The sequence below is a fragment of the Cygnus atratus genome, chromosome 18 (assembly GCF_013377495.2).
Source record: "Cygnus atratus isolate AKBS03 ecotype Queensland, Australia chromosome 18, CAtr_DNAZoo_HiC_assembly, whole genome shotgun sequence".
Lineage (NCBI taxonomy): Eukaryota > Metazoa > Chordata > Aves > Anseriformes > Anatidae > Cygnus > Cygnus atratus.
The window spans coordinates 2,118,090-2,128,740 of record NC_066379.1 but is presented as its reverse complement, the minus strand read 5'-3'; positions in this window follow the sequence as shown (position 1 = coordinate 2,128,740).

The window sequence follows — 10,651 nt, the reverse complement described above, 5'->3', positions numbered from 1 at the left end:
AGCAAATGAGAAAAAGCTGATGTGAAAGATGTGACATCTGGGTCCTCAAAGAAGAGACAGAAAAGAAAACACACTAAGAAGCCACCAACAGTGATTTTACGACCATAATGGTGTTTCTAGAGCTGCAAAGGCAGAGGTGGAGAGGGCTCATGGAGGACAGCTGCATGCTGGTGAATGGCAGTGGTGACCACAGCCAAGGACCCCTGCCAAGGGGCAGGGCTTTCCTGAAGAGCTGAGACTTTCAACCTTTTGCACAAATCAGGAAAAACCTTTGAGCTTTTTCATTTCAGGAGAAGGACTGAGGAAAATGCAGCTCAGGTGATGGTGTGTGCTGTGTTGTGGATCAAAGAGCAGTTACTATTAGTAATATTTATTATTGTGGTGTCTCCTGGCCTGGCAGAGAATCAGGGCTTGTTTGCTGGGTTCTGCACAGCAAACTTAATTCTGGCACAGGATGATGTATTTGGGCAAACCGGCAATGGCTCCCCTGACTCAACCAGGAAACCTCACTGCAAGCCTGACCACAACCGGGAGCGTGTGTGCGTGTGTGTGAGACTTCCAATGCAGGAAGCCAGTGGGAAACCTGCTGTTGTTTCAGAAGTGCTATAGAAGATAACAACAGATGGTGTGAAACAGGGATGTGGGAAATCTAGTGCAATATTTGGCGGTGCTGAACTGGACTAGAACTGCTCAGGCTGCCGAGGCTTTGCTCTGAGAAGCAACCTCCTGCAATCGATGGAGAAGCAGAACACCTGGAAGACTTCTCTTTTCCTTTCCTCTGCTGCTATCATGGTGTAGAAACCCTCCCCTCGTTTGCAGATGGGCTCCAACTTACCCACTTTTATGGATGGTCATGTCAGAGGCCTTGTCTTCATTCAAGCTTGTGGCTGACTGAAATAATGGAAGAAACGAGGTGTGTATTTATTGACTCTCTGAATGTGGTCTGAGGTGTCTGGGGCGTCTCCAGGGAGTCTTCCAGAAATTCGTGTTGGAAGGGATTTGGGATCAGTCCTTCTATGACACTATCAGTTTTTACTCTCTTGGCTCCCAGATAAATCCTTACCTGGGTTGCCTTCACTCAGAGGTGCTTGCTGGGATCTCCTGCCCTAAGGAAGTGTTCTTCGGCTTTGTCTGTGCGCGTAGCAGCTCCTCCAGCTCTGCCTGTCACCCATGGGGAGTCCCTGGGGCCAGCTCTGCAATATGAGGTGATGCTGACCCAGCTGCTGTGGCACTGGCAAACCCCTCTGTTAGCCCCGATGGCTTGTGCCAGCTGGAGTAATGCTGGTGTGGGCTCAGTTTTTGTAGCCAACCAGAAGTCAAAGCTGTAGTTTAAGGCTGTGGTCACCAAGGGCAGACAGGAACCTCCTGAGGACAGCTCAGTTCTTCCTTGGGAAAGATGTTGAAGATGAGAGAAGAGCCAACTTTGGCAGGGCGAGTCCCAGCCAGCAACGACACGGGGGATACTGGGAAATGCTCCCCCGAGCCATTTCACCCACGCCTGGAGCAAGGTGCCCACCTCTATCCAGGTGTCCAGGTCTGGAGATCCTTCCTCTGACCTGCCCCACGCCTGTGGGTTGTCCTCCTGGCTATATCTTACAGAATCCCCCTGCTGATGTCCCTCAGGGTCACCTTGGCACAGGAGGCATTTTGCCACCTGTTCCCAAGCTCAGGGTTTATTCACTCTCATTTTGAATGCCCCATGCAGACCCAAATTAGCACTGAAATACATTACTGCACGTAAAGCAACACCAGAGCTGTGGACGGGTGATGCATTATTTAGCAGTGTAAAGAGCCTCCAGGTCCCCAAAGTATTAAATCGCCAAACCAGCAGGAACACCTGAAAGATCATGTTAGGCAACAGCAACATGACCATTTCCCCAGCCCCCCAGCCTCAGAATCCCCCCGCAGGAGTCACGAACCTGCAAGAAGATCTCAGCAACCATGTTTGGCTCTTCAGTACTGTTTTTCACCTCCACTCACTCACAAATCAAGAATTGTTGGTGCCCATCAATTCCAGGCTTAGTCAGCAAGCATTTTGGCCCTGAAGGGAGCTGAATTTGGAGAGGAGGCTCGGGAACGAGTCAAGAAACACACACTTGCACCAACAGGCTTCCTCTGTGAGCTGCTGCTGCATATGCTAACTTTGGGCTTGAGGGGGTGGCCAGTGGCTCTTCACACCTCTGCTCCCTTGGGGCTTCATTTTGGGGGGGTCACACATCCCTGGCATGCCTGGCTACTACTTACAAAGCCATGAGACCATGCTTTGGGTTGGAGTTTGGTCTGCAGTGTCCAGAGTTGACTCTGTACTGTTGTAAATGATGTAGACGGATTGTAAGTTATTTGTACAGGTGTCAGAGATGATCTGTATCAGAAGATGTGATCCTTTTAATGCCAATTGAAAATATATATATATATAAAAGCACAGCAGAACTGGACAGAATTGTTGGTGTTTATTTTCTATATTTGCATGCAGCTGGGGTGAGTGAGGAAAAAGTTGGTAAAAATTACTAAAAAAGAATAAAAGGACCTTGGCCCTCTATGGCTGATGTCTTCTCCCTACCCTGGGGCTACCTGCTGTGTAGGTAAACGCTTCATTTCCATAGTGCTCTTTTGTGAAGGGACAGGCAGAAATGGGAAAAATGCAGAAATTTGGAAGCAGGAGTCGTATCCCCCATGCTGGCTGCCGCTCGACTCCCCGCTGTGCTGCCGTAGTCTGTCCCCACAGCCCGGCCCCCTCCAGCTCTGTTTCCCCCCGTCTGAAACACCGCCCTTCTCCAAGCATCCTCCAAAGCCCTTGTACTGATCACCGCTGCTTGTTGATAAAGCAGAAAACAATTCATGAACTTGTGTCAATGAATTAGTTCTGCTGTGAAAAAGTCTTTCACGGGTTGTTTTAATCATCCCTTGAAATTGCGGGCAGCTAATGCAGCTCACAGAGCTCCTTAGCACAGGGGCAGTGTTGGGGTCTCCCCTGTGCCCTGGGAGCTGCCAGCTTTGGGACAGCTCCATCTTCTGCACAGGGGCTGGGCAAAATGCCTGGATGAGCATGGCAGTTTCTCAAGGGAATAAGGGGGGACATAACTGCCTGGGGGCTTTTGGGGCTGTGGCAGCTCTGTCTTCATCTCTTTGCATGCCCAGCGTGATGCTGAGCAGACGCAAAGCTGTCTCCAGTGGGACGATGGGTGACACTGAGCTGGCTTGCCTGGAGCCTGTGTGTGTCCTGGTGTGGTGGCGTCCTGTGTCACCCCGTGGTCCCAGCAGTGTCACGCTGAGGCTGGCTCCCAGCATGAGTCGCTGCCTCCTCCACCTGCATAAACCCGGAGCAGCCTGGGCAGCCAGCAGCACTTGCTGGTGCCAGCTGCCTGAGCTCTGCATCCTGACCAGCCTCCTCCTTCCATCACTGCCTTGGACAACCCCAAAACACCCGCTGGCTATAAACTATTCAACGCTTTGTGAAAATGATAAAAATCATCTCTTTTCCAAGAGCATTCTGCACCAAGATGAAAAACTTTGGAGGCAGAATTAACCCAACAACAAGAAATCCTAGTATAGATCACTTCATGTATGGAAAGGAACCCCACAGCTGACTGAGGGGGTAGGAGGATGCTGTGCAGGCACCATTAACAGTGGATGGATGTGTCTTCATTGCATGGCCTCCTGCAGCACTGCTGCAAGGTGCCAGGAGTAAATCAGCCCTAACAGCAGTGTTCACAGCCCCATCCATCCATAATTCATATCCCACTGGGGTGATTTCGGAAGCTGTCTGCTCAGGCAGCTCTTCCGCTTTTTGGGCACGCTGTGACCCCCCTACCCCTGCCTCCCTGGGGGTGCCGTCTGCTCCCCTTGCCTGTGTAGGACTAAATCTGTGTCCTAAACTGAACCTGCTGAGTCCAGGAATGTCCTCAAGCTGCCTTACCTGTCCCCTTAACTCAACAGCACACAGATTTCATCACCTTGGCAAGATTGCTTACAAATGAAAATTTGCTGGGCTGCACTCATGAAGAGATCTGGGTCAGAACTTGAATGGGGTTGGGGGCAAACCCCAATCCTTAGGGGCCTTTCAGCTGTCATCAAAAGCTGTTGTTAGTTTAGTAGGTGCTTCCCTGGTCACAGGGCTACATCACCCCATTGCAGAGGGATCCATTTTAGTGACATCTCCCTGAAGTTTTACAAACCGGCTGCAAAACCCAGAATATTTGTCTAAATACCTATTTAATGTGTAACATGCAAGTGGCATTGTGATCTCTCACCCTGCTGTGTCCTGGATTTGGTAGAAAGTTGTGGATAATCTCTTTCTGTGCATACATTGATTACAGATGATCTGTACATCAAATGCTTTCAGTGTAATTAGCTCCCCTTTTTCTGGCACAAATCCACTAGGCCATGCAGAATAACCTACCAGAGTGACTAAAGATAGACTTGTCCTCGAGCCAAGAATAGCTGGAACTCTTCATTAAGTCGCTGCTTTCTCCCAGGAATTCAAACTCAAGTTGGGAATGATTTTAGTGTCAAGAATTTATCCCAGCCTTATTACCATACAATACCTCAGGAACTCTAATTACATGTTAGTAGAGTACGTGGCTGCAGTGCTGTGTGAGCAGCACACCCCGGAGCCCTGCGCACAACTGCGAGACGGGTGCTGCAAAAATAGCTGCGATGGTTTAAAATGCTGTGGCTCTTTCGGCTGGAAGTGACAGCCTTCGTTTGGGGCCAGTTAAGGGGACTGCATGTGCTCTCTCTGTCTGATTCCATGAAAAATCAGACAGTGTGGTTCAAGCACCACAGGGGGAGGAGAAACCTTGCAAGGAGGGGTGGTGCCAGCCATGTGGCACCCATGGGGGTGTCCCCAGAGCCCTGACCTCCCTGGTCGTCCTGGCCGGAGGTGTTCAGAGCTGTTCAGCCACCACAGACACTAGCAGTGAGCATTTAAGGTATAGCCCAAGGCTTCGTTTCAGTGTAATAATAATAATTAGTGGTTTATTATTATTATTAAACCAAATAGCACAGCTTGTCCTGATTCAGGGAAGGATCGTATTAATACAGTTCGAAATATGTTCTGAATTGCCAACCACTATGGAGGTGAGTGAGGCAGAGGGTTCATTTGCTGAAGAAATTGCACCAGTTTGGTTAAATTAGTCTCCACTGCACTTTATGCTATTTGTGTGTGAGGACTGTACAACACAGGTGACCCAGTTTCTTCTCTGGTGGTCACAGACTCTGCAAGCCCCAAGGGTAAGGAGGGAGATGGACTTGAACTGGTCTGTGTGAGACAGCTTCGCCCCAAGCCGGTCTTGCTGAAGTAAGAAGGTGCCAGGGCATTTGATGTCACAGGGAATATGATGCAGCCCAGAAGAACCAAACTGCCTTTGGGGAGAAGATGATGTGTTTTCAGCCACATCAGTTGTTATTTTTGCATTACCGTGTAACAATTGGCCAAAAAAAAAAAAAAAAAGGTGTTGAAACCTCTGTTTCTGTAAGTTTTATTCTTACACAGCAAATTGTAAGGCGAAAAGTGATTATAAAATAATGTTAGATTTTTACTGTTTGGCTACTTGACAGTGAACATTAGCACATTTCAGATGCTTGTATAGAAATCCTTTTTCTTTTTAACCCCCCTGGTGTCAGTCCAAGGTCTAGGCTGGCCTGTGCACTTCTCCTCTGAATTCAATTTGATTTAATTGTGCTCAGGTGGAAAACCATCATTAGTGCTGGGGAACGTGTTGTGCACAATGACAGTCTTTGTAGCTCGTGCAGTTCAAATTCCACATGGATCAATGTGCACATACTCTGTGAGACGTTTCAATGGGTCCAAGTAAAGCAGTTGTAGTAGGTGAGACACCACTTGCCAACAAACGCCAAAGGTCTCTTTGCTTTTAGTGACACAATGTGCAGGAGTGGCAGGTAGTTCTGTTGTACGGCTGCTGCAGATGGATGGGAACCCAGGCAACTCACTGAACCAAACACTTTATCTTGCACTCTTTTATTTTTGTTCCCAAGTTACAAGGAAACTACTGATGTCACAGTTTCTATCTTTCTGGCAGTTATTTTATGCCAGGATATTGAAAATCTTTCCTTCAACTCCCATCCATGTGCATCTCACGTCTGCAATTGATTTAAGTAGCGTGGCTCTCTCGGAATATGGAATCAGGTGAAGCTCAGTGGGCACCGATCTCTAAATGTTCGTTTTTCTTGTGGATCTGATTAGAATAGTAAGATCCTCTCCAGCATTCTCCAAAGGCATCTGTAATTCAACAGCAACCACAGCATGCTGCTTCATGGACTGTACTGAAACCTGTCCAGACGAATTTACACCTATTTTTTGTAATCAGTCTTTTCCCTAAACTGTAGCTAGATATCGTCCATTTACAGTAAGTCCATTTAGGTGTAATTTAATGAGATCAGGTGAGCGATGTTTCTGAGAGCTGTGGAGTTATTCTGCATGTTCTGCATCTTAAAAGTGAGAGCTCCTGAGGGGTCTTTTCTTCCGTGATGGAACTTAATGCCTCTAGGGCATGGTTTGTGCTGTCGTGGGTGCCTCTAGTAAAAGTGCTCCTCATTTTGGCCACCTTTGAAGTACAGGCAAGACATTACCAGTCTGATTTGAACACTTGGGTGAATTATGATTGCAGCACGATACAGAAATTCTGTGCCTGTAAAATATGGGTCCCATTTACACACCTCAAAGTATCAGGCAGCTCCCGACCATTGCTGGGGTGAACACTCGGTAGTGCTAATGTAGGGAAAAAAAAAGGATTCTCTCATGAAATATCTTGGCACTCTCAGCTTGACGTCTGTATTGCTGCATTTATCAAGAGGGAGACAAAGCAGAGGAATCTCTGCTCCGTCTCTGCTAACTTAGATTGTACATTTCTCTGTGAACAGATACATTTTTTGTGCATGGTTCCTCCCTGGGGCCACTGGTTTTGCTGTGATATAAATTACTTTTCCGGCCAAAGGCAATTTTTTTTTTTACTTGAAATTGGGTGTGTTGACACCATAAAACTGTGAACCCAGACATACAGCTGAGTATGAGGCAACTTTAAAATTAAGCTTTGGTTCACCTTTAATATTTAGAAACCCTGCCTGAAGAAATCAAGCAACAGAAAAAGTAGTTATCTCATACTGACCTTATCAGTACAACAGACTGGGAAGTTGTTGGTACCAGGGCTTTGGTTTTGAAACTTTGAAAACATTTCTAGCTCTCATCAGGTTGAAAGGTCAGAACTACGGAGGTAATTATAACACTGAGAATAGTAGGCTTGTTCTAACACGGGTTTTTATCAGCAGCAAAAGGAATTTTGAGCCAGGAAACACAATCACGTGCTGAAATGATTTTAATAGTCAAAGCATGAACTGAGAAATGTGAACATGAATTTTTGACAAATCCTACAGAAAATAAGCTCATTAAAAAACTCCAGACCGGTTATTCTGACAAGACATGGATGCTGCCCTGAAGCATTAGGCATTCAGGTCCTCGGGACCAACCTGAGGAAGTGCTTTCTCGAGAGGTGACGAATTGAAATTCTAAGCTTCCTTTTATCATCAAGACATGCCCAATTAAGCTGCCTGTGAAGGGCCCTGCTCACATCACTTGGAAGCATTTTTGAATACTCTGACTTTGTTGCATGTGCCGTAGAGGCACCTGCTGTTTGCTGCTACCTGCTCAGGTTGTTTGAGGGGCTTCAACAAACCTGGTCCAGCCCAGCTTTCTCCAAGCTGCAGTTTCATGTTCTTTGTACTTGCCAGCACCTGCCCAGGGTCTGGGAGGTTGTGTTACTGTTTCCTGATACTGGATAATGTTCTACTCAAAAAATTACAATGAATGTGCACTTTCTGTTATGTAGGCACTTGATTTCCACAGAAGTAACTGTGTACAGGGAAATACTTTGTGTTTTTAAGAAATATTCTGCTAGTGCCATGAAAGCGTTGCTGTTAGTGACGCACTTCTTATGAAGACCAAGGTGAAAATCAGCTCAGGATCCATTAAAACTTCTTTGCTGTGGATTTGAGGATGTAGAGCCTCTTCTGTATTTTCTCTGCAAAATGGATTTGTATGTAATGATTGCATTCAATACAGCAGACCAAGTAGTGTGCATTAATTGGATCACAACTCTTTCTATGACTCTGGACTGCTAAATGTAATCCCATGTTTTAGGGAGAATAAAGCAAGCACATAGAGTGCTTTAAATTTAAAGTGCAGACCACAGCAGATCTGGCTACTCATGGCGAAGGTAATCCTGTAGAAAATTTGACTGAAGAACCGGTTAAAATATTTACACGTTCATTTTCACTGCATTGTGGAGCAATCAAAACAAGGTGAGTCACTTCAGATCTGAGTTCATAATTGCAGCAACAGTGGATGCTCATCATTTAATGAGCTGAGGAACAATCAGCTGGTGGGCTATTCTTACTTTTGACATGAAATAACAAAATAACAAAATTCTGTGGCTATATATGTGCAGGAAAAACTTATCTCTGAGCTCAGCTTTGCCTGCCTCAATGGGAGCCTAAGTTAAAAATGACAGCACAGCTCCTGTACATAGACCAGAAAACTCAGGGTGTTCCTAGACAATTCATTCGAATCACAAAACGCAGTCTTTTTCAAAAAAACACTGTTTCAGCTCCTGCCAGGGTTACACACAGGTTCATGGCCTCGTGGCTCGGTGCTGTTCCTGCCTGAGAGCTGCTCCTGCATTTTCAAACAGTGGCTGGAGCAAGGTGCTGCTGTGGTTCCCCTGCTCTGAGGCACTGCTGCTGCCTTCCTCGCCCAGAGCAGCAGTTCCCATGTCCTTGGCTCATGCATAGACTCTAGATTTTTGTCTCCTTGCTTTGCTGCTGGGTTTATATGCCACAGTTCGCCTCAGCGAATGAGGCACTGCCTCCCTTGCAAGTGTTCTCTTTTAAAGTACTGGGGTGGAACAAAGCTAAGCAGCTCTGACTGCATGGAGCAGAACACAGTTCTCTGGTTTTTGCACTTGGGAGTTCCAAGATTTGGCTCAGTTTACAACAGTGGCAGCAAGGACTAGCTCAGCAGCCTGTTTCACTTGGGGGGAGCAGTTCGACAGGAGGATGCTGCAAGGTGCCGAGACCAGGTACCGCAGTACAGGCTTTTCTCTGTAGGGCGTGATATTCGGACCCATCCCTTATGTTGCCATGCTTCTATTTTGCTCACTGGCAGCTCATTTTATTGCAGCCTGGGCTGCTCCCTGAACCAGTGACTTCACGTGTTTTCCCAGGGTGAAGGAATCCCCTCCATGAGCCCAGTCTAACCTCTTGCCTTGGACCCTGCTCCTGGGAACATCAGTGCCAGCTGCAGGCACGTCCTGGCAGAGCAATGTGTCCCAGCAGGGGGTCTGTGCCCCCTCTGTGTGCTTTGGGCAAGGTGGTGCTTAGCTGGGTGCCATCGTGGAGGACTGCAGGTTGTGGATCCCAAATGGAGCGGTTGCTTCTGCTGTCAGAGTCCCAGTGAATGGCATTCAATCCAGCTGGTGGCTGGCATCACCAAACACGAACACAAAACAGTTTTCTTTCACATTTTTATCAGTGATTTGGACGAGGGGGTGGTGGACACCCTTAGTAAGCTGGCAGACGACACCAAGTTGGGTGCAAGTGTTGATCTCCTTGAGGGTAAGAGGGCTCTGCAGAGGGATCTGGATAGGCTGGAACGGTGGGCTGAGGCCAGCTGCATGGCCTGCAACAAGGGTAAGTGCGGGGTGCTGCATCTGGGTCACAGCCACGCCGTGCAGCGATATGGGCTCAGGGATATGGCTGGAAAAGGTGCCCAGCAGAAAGGTGCCCTGGGGATGCTGGTCTGCAGCCGGCTGCCCACGGGCCAGCAGCGTGCCCAGGTGGCCAAGAAGGCCAGCACCACCCCAGCCAGCCTCAGGACCAGCGTGGGCAGTGGGGCAGGGAAGGGCTTGTGCCCTCATGCACAGCACCGGTGAGCCTGCACTTCCAGCACCACGTTCAGATTTGGGCCCCTCAGCGCCAGAAGGGCATTGAGCTGCTCGGGCCTGGGCAGAGGAGAGCGGCAAAGCCACGAAGGGGCTGGCAGAGAGGAGCTCGGGGGAGCCACTGAGGGAATTGGGGTGGCTCAGTCCGGAGAGGAGGCGGAGGGCAGGCCTCACCGCCCAATGCAGCTGCCTGAGAGGAGGCTGCAGGTGCGTGCCAGTCTCTTTTCTCAGGCAGCGAGTGATGGGCAGCGAGGCCACGGCCTCCTACATTGGATATCAGGAAGGATTTCTTCATGGACAGCATGGGCAAGCACTGGAAGGGGCTGCCCAGGGAGGCGGCAAGGTCCCCATCCCTGGAGGTATTTACAAGACATTGTGTAGTGCTGGGACACGTTAGGTCAGGCTGTTCTATTTTTCCCCAGGGGGAAGTTACTCTTGATGGAAAGTGCAGCCGCCCATGCCCACCTCCTCGCCCTGCTTTTAGGGGCCCCGCTGAACCCCGCATCCCCCCGCAGCATGCCCCATGCCGGCTCTGCACCCCCACATCCCCATTCCTGGCAGGAACCCCAAGCCCGGGGGCTCCACCAGGCAGCACCTTCCAGCCCCACTGCTGTGACGGGGGGGGGGGTTACTTTTATTATTTTATCCTTTATTTATTTATTTTAGGGGCTGTTTCCGAGGCGGGAAGGGGAGAGGGG